Below are 9,106 nucleotides of genomic sequence, written 5' to 3'. Positions count from 1 at the left end.
TCGGACACGACTGAGTGACTGAACTGAACTGACTGATACTCAACCATAAGAAAGACCCTATTGGGGTAACTGTAACACAGGACAAGAAACATTTGATGAGGTGAAGAGAGAGATGGCAGAGGAAAATTTATAGAAAGAAGTCTACTTGGGTGACACCTTGTGATATGCAGGGAATTGGGCTTCCAGAGAGCCCAAGCTTCCTAAGGATACCTTGGGAACAAGGAGAATATTTGGATACTGAAAAATGGGGCAAGATAGATAACCTTTTTAATTCCAACTATGTGCCTGCTCTGTACTAAATAAATTATTTGCAAATCATTGCATTTAGCCCTCCCAACAACCCTAGGAGACCTATCTATGCACAACACAAAGTTCTGTTACTGGCCCAGTACTACCTGTTAGTGAAACGTAGATTTGGGATGTGATTTCAATTTAAGCCTCCTACCTAGGCCTGCCTCAACACATCCTGCTCATCACAAAGAAGTAGAAATTGCAGGGCAATCAGCTTAATTCTCCATTAGAGGTGGAGCAAGAAAGAAGCTTGGAATGATGTTTGCAAATAGAATACAAATGTGTCTCTTTTTAAGCGGACCATTCCGTACACAGATCAATTATGGCATGATTAGGCTCTTCACAAGGCCTCGTTTATACACAAAAAGGATTTTTTTACACTTACCTTAGAAACACCAACTCCCCTGGTGCATGTATAATACAATATACATCTATGGCCAACTAATCTATGACGAAGGAACCAAGAGTATTATACAATGGAGAAAAGATAGTCTCCTCAATAAATGGTGGTGGGGAAACTAGACAGCCACATATAATAGAGTGAAATTAGAACACTCCTTTATACCATACACAAAAACAAACTCAAAATAGATTAAAGACCTAAATGTAAGGCTGGATATTATAAAACTCTTAGAGGAAAACATAGGAAATTCACTTGGCATAAATGGCATCAAGATCTTTTTGACCCACCTCCTAGAGTAGTGAAAATACAAAACAAAAATTAAAAAAAAAAAAGGACCTAATTAAACTTAAAAGCAGTTTCTGCATAGCAAAGGAAACAATAAATCAAAAAGAAAATCCACAAAATGAGAGGAGAATATTTGCAAATGAAGTGACTGAGAAGGGATTAACCTCCAAAATATACAAACAGCTCATGCAGCTCAATATCAACAACAACAAAAACAATCAAAAAATGGATGTAAGATCTAAATAGACATTTCTCCAAAGAAGGGTTGCAAACACATGAAGATGACCAAAAAATACATGAAAAAAATGGTCAACTTTACTAATTACTTGTTGCAAAGTCCTAAGCGGTGTCTGACTCTTTGTGACCCCATGAACTGCAGCACAACAGGCTCCCCTGTCCATCACCAACTCCCAGAGCTTGCTCATGTTCATCGAGCCAGTGATGCCACCCAACCATCTCATCCTCTGTCGTCCCCTTCTCCTCCTGCCTTCTGTCTTTCCCAGCACCAGGGTCTTTTCCAGCGAGTCAGTTCTTTGCATCAGGTGGCCAAAGTATTGGAGTTTCAACTTCAGCATCAGTCCTTCCGATGAATAGTCAGGACTGATTTCCTCTAGGATGGACTGGTTGGATCTCCTTGCAGTCCAAGGGACTCTCAAGAGTCTTCTCCAACACCACAGTTCAAAAGCATCAATTCTTTGGCTCTCAGCTTTCTTTATAGTCCAACTCTCACATCCATCCATGACTACTGGAAAAACCATAGCTTTGACTAGATGGACCTTTCTTGGCAAAGTAATGTCTCTGCTTTTTAATATGCTGTCTAGGTTGGTCGTAACTTTTCTTCCAAGGAGCAAGTGTCTTTTAATTTCATGGCTGCAGTCACCATCTGCAGTGATTTTGGAGCCCAAGAAAATGAAGTCTGTCACTGTTGCCATTGTTTCCCCATCTATTTGCCGTGAAGTGATGGGACCAGATGTCATGATCTTTATTTTGTTAATGTTGAGTTTTAATCCAGCTTTGTCACTCTTCTCTTTCACCTTCATCGAGAAGCCCTTTTAGTTCCTCTTTGCTTTCTGCCATTCAGTTCAGTTCAGTCGCTCAGTTGTGTCCGACTCTTTGTGACCCCATGGGTCTACCATTAGGGTGATATTACCTGCATATCTGAGGCTGTTGTTATTTCTCCCAGAAATCTTGATTCCAGCTTGTGAGTCATCCAGACCAGCATTTCGTATGATGTACACTGCATGCAAGTTAAATAAGCCGGGTGACAATGCACAGCCTTCACGTACTCCTTTCCCAATTTTGAACCAGTCCATTGTTCTATGTCCAATTCTAACTGTTGCTCTTGTCCTGCATACAGGTTTCTGAGGAGGCAGGTAAGGTGGTCTGGTATTCCCATCTCTTTAAGGATATTCCACAGTTTATTGTGATCCACACGGTCAAATGAAGCAGAAGTAGATTTATTATTATTATTCTCTTGCTTTTTTTTTATGATCGAAAGGATGTTTGCAACTCGATCTCTGGTTCCTTTGCCTTTTCTAAATCCAGCTTATACATCTGGAAGTTCGCAGTTTACATACTGCTAAAGTCTAGCTTGAAGGATTTTTTAAATTAATTTATTTTTTATTGAAAGATAAGTGCTTTACAGAATTTTGCTGTTTTCTGTCAAACCTCAACATGAATCGGCCATAGGTATACATATATCCCCTCCCTTTTGGAGCTCCCTCCCATCTCCCTCCCCATCCCACCCCTCTAGGTTGATACAGAACCCCTGTTTGAGTTTTCTGAGCCATACAGCAAATTCCCGTTGGCTATCTACTTTACATATGGTAATGTAAGTTTCCATGTTACTCTTTCCATGCATCTCACCCTCTCCTCCCCTCTCCCCGTGTCCATAAGTCTATTCTCTATGTCTGTTTCTCCACTGTTGCCCTCTAAATAAATTGTTCAGTACCACTTTTCTAGATTCTGTATATATGTGTTAGAATACGGTATTTATCTTTCTCTTTCTGACTCACTTCACTCTGTATAATAGGTTCTAGGTTCATCCACCTCATTAGAACTGACTCAAATGCATTCCTTTTATGGCTGAGTGATATTCCATTGTGTATATATACCACAACATCTTTATCCATTCATCTGTCGATGGATATCTAGGTTGCTTCCATGTTCTAGCTATTGTAAATAGTGCTGCAATGAACAATGGGACACATGTGTCTCTTTCAATTTTGGTTTCCTCAGGGTATATGCCTAGGAATGGGATTGCTGGGTCATATGGTGGTTTTATTCCTAGTTTTTTTAAGGAATCTCCATGCCGTCTTCCATAGTGGCTGTATCAGCCTCTTCAATAAATGGTGCTGGGAAAACTGGACAACTACATGTAAAGGAATGAAATTAGAACACTTCCTAACACCTCCAAAGTACACAAAGATAAGCTCAAACTGGATTAAGGACCTAAATGCAAGACCAGAAACTACAAAACTCTTAGAGGAAAACATAGCTTGAAGGATTTTAAGCATACTCTTGCTAGCATGTGAGAGGAGTACAATTGTACAGTAATTTGAATATTCTTTGGCATTGACTTTCTGTGAGATTGGAGTGAAAACTGACCTTTTCCAGTCCGGTGGCCACTGCTGAGTTTTGCAAATTTGGTAGCATATTGAATGCAGCACTTTATCAGTATCATCTTTTAGAAGTTGAAATAGCTCAGCTGGAATTCCACTTCCTCCACTAGCTTTGCTCATAGTAATGCTTGCTATGCCCCCACTGTACTTCACACTTTTGGATGCCTGGCTTTAGGTGAGTGATCACACCATCTTGGTTGTCTGGGTCATTAAGAGCTTTTTTTTTGGTATAGTTCTTCTGTGTATTCTTTCCACCTCTTCTTAATCTCTTCTGCTTTTGTTAGGTCCTTGCCGTCTTCATCCTCTATTGTGCCTATCTTTGATGAATTGCTCCCTTAGTATCTCCAATTTTCTAAAAGAGATCTCTAGTCTTTCCCATTCTATTGTTTTCTTCTATTTCTTGGCATTGTTCACTTAAGAAGGCTTTCTTATCTCTCCTTGCTATTACACCATGATAAAGGTTGATTTATTCCAGAGATGCAAGGCTGGTTCAATATTCTCAAATCTATCAAGTCATACACCACCTTAACAAAAGGAAGGAGAAAAACCACATAATCATCTCATAAGTACAGAAAAAGCATTTGAGAAAATTCAACATCCATTCATGATAAAATTTTCCATCAACGTGGGAATAGATGGAACATAGCTCAACATAATAAAGGTCACATATGTAAACCCACAGCTAACATCATACTCAATGGTGAAAAGCTGACAGTCTTCCTTATAAATTCAGGAACAAGACAAGAACATCCACTCTCTCCACTACTATTTTCCTAGTCATAGCGATCAGAAAAGGACATCCAAATTGGAAGGGAAGAAATAAAACTGTCATTATTTGAACATTTGTTCAGTCACTCAGTCGTGTTCGACCCTTTGCGACCCCACGAACTGCAGCACGCCAGGCTTCCCTGTCCTTCACCATCTCCCAGAGCTTGCTCAAACTCACGTCCATTGAGTCAGTGATGCAATCCAACCATCTCATCCTCTGTCGTCCCCTTCTCCTCTTGCCTTCTATCTTTCCCTACATCAGGGTCTTTCCCAGTGAGTTAGCTCTTCACATCAGGTGGCCAAAGTACTGGAGCTTCAGCTTCAGCATCAGTCTTTCCAATGAATATTCAGGACTGATTTCCTTTAGGATTGACTGGCTTGATCTCCTTGCAGTCCAAGTGACTCTCAAGAGTCTTCTTCAACACCACAGTTCAAAAGCATCAACTCTTCAGCACTCAGCCTTGTTTATGGTCCAACTCTCACATCCATACATGACTACTGGAAAAACCATGGCACACCATTTGGTACTTTATATGCTTGGGCTCAGTCGCTCAGTCATGTCTGACTATTTGCAACCCCATGGACGGTAGCCCTCCAGTCCCCTCTGTCCATGGGGCTTTACAGGCCAGAATCCTGGAGTGGGTTGTCATTTCCTATTCCGGGGAATCTTCTCGATCCAGGGATCAAACCCAGGTCTCCGATGTCTCCTGCATCAGGTTCTTTACCACTAGCACCACCTGGGAAGCCTGGTACTTTATATGGAAAACCCTAAAGTCTCCACCCCAAACTATTAGGACTGATATGTGAATTTAGTAGCATTGAGGATGTAGGATTAATAATATGTAGGAATCAGTTGCATTTCTATACACAATAATAAAATATCAGAAAGAGAACATAAAATATTCCATTTAAAATCACATCAAAAAGAATAAAATGCCTAGGAATAAATTTATCCAAGAAAGTGGACGACCTGTCCTCTGTAAACTATTACACTGCAATGAAGGAAGTTGAAGATGTAATGAAATGGAAATAGATCCCATGCTCTTGGATTGGAATATTTTGTATTATTAAAATGGCCATACTGGAGGACTTTCCAAAATGGTGGAGAAGTAGGAGGATGGGGAGTTTATCTCTACCCACAAACACATCAAGAATAGATCTACGAATGGAGCAATTCTCATCAAACACCTGCTAAACAGTGGCAGAGGAACTTGGACACCTGAAAGGACGAGTGGGGTCCCCAGGTAACCAGATAGCACCAAAGGGAGAATAAAGGAAAAGGAAGAGACAGGAAGCAGGACAGGACCTGTGTCTCTGGTGGGGTGCTGCGGGTAAGGAGAGGCTCTCACATCTGGGGAGACACCCCTCACTGGCGACGAGAGCAACTGGGACAGAGTGGGTGCTTCAGGAGGCTCGAAAGAGAGCCCAGTGGCTGGTTAGCTGCAGGCAAGCACAGTGAGACGTACACAGGTGGTCCGTGCTACGGCCCTACGCACCTCAGTCTGAGACGGGTGTCTGCTGGTGAGCATGGGGACAAGGTGCTGGAACTTGGGGTTGGGAGGATGGACCCAGAAAGGGGCCTGCTGTTGATTGTGAAGAGACAGCCTGAGGGGTTGGAAATGAGGAGCTGTGCAAACAGGAGTGTTCATGGAGGAAACCTAGACCACCACAGAGGGGAAACACGATTGTTGAGTGATGTGCAAGGGGCGGGACCACTACTGCAGCCTCTCTCCTAATGTGCCAGCCCCTGCCTCCATGGGCACTATGGAGGGCTCCCCCCAGAGCCAGAACATGTGTCCCTACTATCACCTCTCCTACACTCTCGCCTTCCACCTGGGCAACATACTCACCCCAATCACTGACTGCCCTGGCTCCTTCCTGGTTGATGGGATCGTGTGCTATGCCAAACTCTGGAGCAGACTCTGGTGGAAGGAACACATACAGAGGTGGGGCTGAAGCCACAGCTGAAACCCAGGGGCCATGTGACTGAGAAGAAGAGCTGAAAACTCTCCTTGCAACTGCACAAACCACTGAATTACACCTCCACTGATGGCTTCCTAAATTCAGTGTCTGAAAAACATCCAAAAAGGGCAGTAAGTGTTCCTGCAACTGGAATGGATCTTGTTCTAGTTTCTGTGGGCTTTATGGGCACATATAAACAGGATTTTGGCCAGGCCAGAGCCTGAACTGCCCCCACAGCATGCAGAGAGGGTCCAGGTGCATGACTACTGAAGTCCTGGACCCTGACAGCAGTGGATCCGCACTAGTAAATGTGAAGACAATGCCTGAGAGTCACCAGGGCCGGTTGCTAGCATACCTATAGTTAAGGTGGGACCAAGAGCAGTGTGTTTTGTGAGTCCACACAGTGGGTGAAAGGGGACAAAACAAAGCACATTCACAGGTGAACAGCTCCAGTGGAGGAATGCTCAGTGGCTTCTTTCCCAGTGGGAGTGTTCCAATCCCACTTACCTTGCAGCACAGATCAGAAATACAGATAAGTAATAGATCTGGGGCTATCTATTCCAACAATTGGGGAGCTGACCCCACCCCTGACAGGGCAGTGACAACCACAGAGTAAAGGGGAAGAGCTGTTCAATATCCAGGTCAGGCTCTAGTCCCCAAAACACCAGTCAAACCCCTTATCAAGGGGATAACAGCACAAGCTTCTGGACCAACCTTGCCCACCAGGGGGCAGGCACTAGAAGCAAGAGGAACCATGATCTTTCAGTCTGTGGAAAGGAGGCCACAAACAAAGTAAGTTAGACAAAATAAGATGAAAAGAAGTAAATTGCAGACCAAGCAGAAAGATAAAAACCTACAAGAACAACTGAATGAAGAGAAGATAGGTGATCTACCTGAAAAATAATTCAGAACGTAAAGATGATCCAAGATCTCAGAAAAAGAATGGAGGCACAGATTGAGAAGATGCAAGATGTATTTAACAAAGACCTAGAAGAACTAAAGAATAAGCAAACAGAGATAAATAATACAATAACTAAAATGAGAAATACACTAGAAGGAATCAATAACAGAATAACTGAGGCAGAAAAATGGATCAGCGAGCTGGAAGACAGAAAGGTGGTGTAAAGTTTAAAAATAAAATAAAATTTAAAAAAAAGAAAAAAAGAAAGGTGGAAATCACTGCCATGGAACAGAATAAAGAAAAAAGAATGAAAAGAAATGAGGACAGTCTCAGAGACGTATGGAACAACTTTAATCACACAGACATTTGAATTACAGGAGCCCCAGAAGAAGAAGTGAAAGGGAAAGGGCCTGAGAAAATATTTGAAGAGATTATCGTTGAAAACTTCCCTAACGTGGGAAAAGGAACAGTCATCCATGTCCTGGAGGCACATGGAGTCCCATACAGGATAAGCCCAAGGAGGAACATGCTGAGAAATATATTAATCAAATTAATAAAAATTAAATACAAAGAAAAAAATATTAAAAGCAACAATAGCAACAACAACAACAAAACATACAACAGAAGCCCTATAAGGTTATCAGCTTATTTTTTCAGCAGAAACTCTGCAGGCCAGAAGGGAGTGGCAGGATATATTTGAAGTGATGAACGGGGAAAACCTACAGCCAAGAATACTCTACCCAGCAAGGCTCGCACACAGATTTGACAGAGAAATCAAAAGCTTTACAGACAAGCTAAAGCCAAATGAATTCAGCACCAAATTCAAACCAGCTTTACAACAAAATTCTAAAGGAACTTCTCTGGGCATGAGAAAAAATAAGGCCACAAATAGAAACAAGAAAATCACAAATGGGAAAGCTCACTGGTAAAGGCAAACATACACTAACAGCAGGAAATCATTCATACACAAATATGATATCAAAACCAACAACCATGAGAAGAGGAGAGTACAAATACAGGAAATGGGAATGCATTTGAAATTAAGAGACCAGCAACTTAAAACAACCTTGTATATATAAAGCCTACAATATCAAAACATCATGGGAAATGCAAGCCAAAAAATTACAATAAATACACTCACAAAAAGAGAAAAAGCAACCCAAGATCATTAGAGCACAACAGAACAGAACAAAAGAGAAAGGGAAGAAAAACAGACCTATATAAATAACCCCCAAATAAGAAAATGGCAATAAGAACATGCATATCAATAATTACCTGAAATGCAAATAGATTAAATGCTCCAACCAAAAGACATAGACTGGCCGAATTGATACAAAAACAAGACTCACACATATACTGTCTACAAGAGAACCACTTCAGACCTAGGGAAACATACAGATTTAAAGTGAGGGGATGGAAAAAGATTTTCTATGCAAATGGAAATCAGAAGGCAGCCAGAGTAGCAATACGCATATCAGACAAAATAGATTTTAAAATAAAGGCTGTTACAAGAGATAAGGAAGGACACCACATAATGTTCAAGGGCTCCATCCAAGAGGATATAACAATTGTAAATATATATGCACCCAACATAGAAGTACTTCAGTTCATAAGGCAAATACAACAACCATAAAACAGACACTGACACGATAAGAGTGGGGAACTTTAACACCTCACTAACACCAATGGACAGCTCACCCAGACAGAAAATTAGTAAGGAAACACAAGCCTTACTTGACACATTAGACTAGATAGGTTTAATTGATACTGATAGCACATTCCATCTGAAGCAGCAGAATACACCTTTTTCTCAAGTGCACACAAAACATTCTCCAGGATAGAGAATCTTGGGCCACAAATCAAGCCTTGGTAAAT

The sequence above is a fragment of the Bos indicus genome, chromosome X (genome assembly GCF_029378745.1).
Source record: "Bos indicus isolate NIAB-ARS_2022 breed Sahiwal x Tharparkar chromosome X, NIAB-ARS_B.indTharparkar_mat_pri_1.0, whole genome shotgun sequence".
Classification (NCBI taxonomy): Eukaryota; Metazoa; Chordata; class Mammalia; order Artiodactyla; family Bovidae; genus Bos; species Bos indicus.
Note: the sequence above shows the minus strand (reverse complement) of the source record.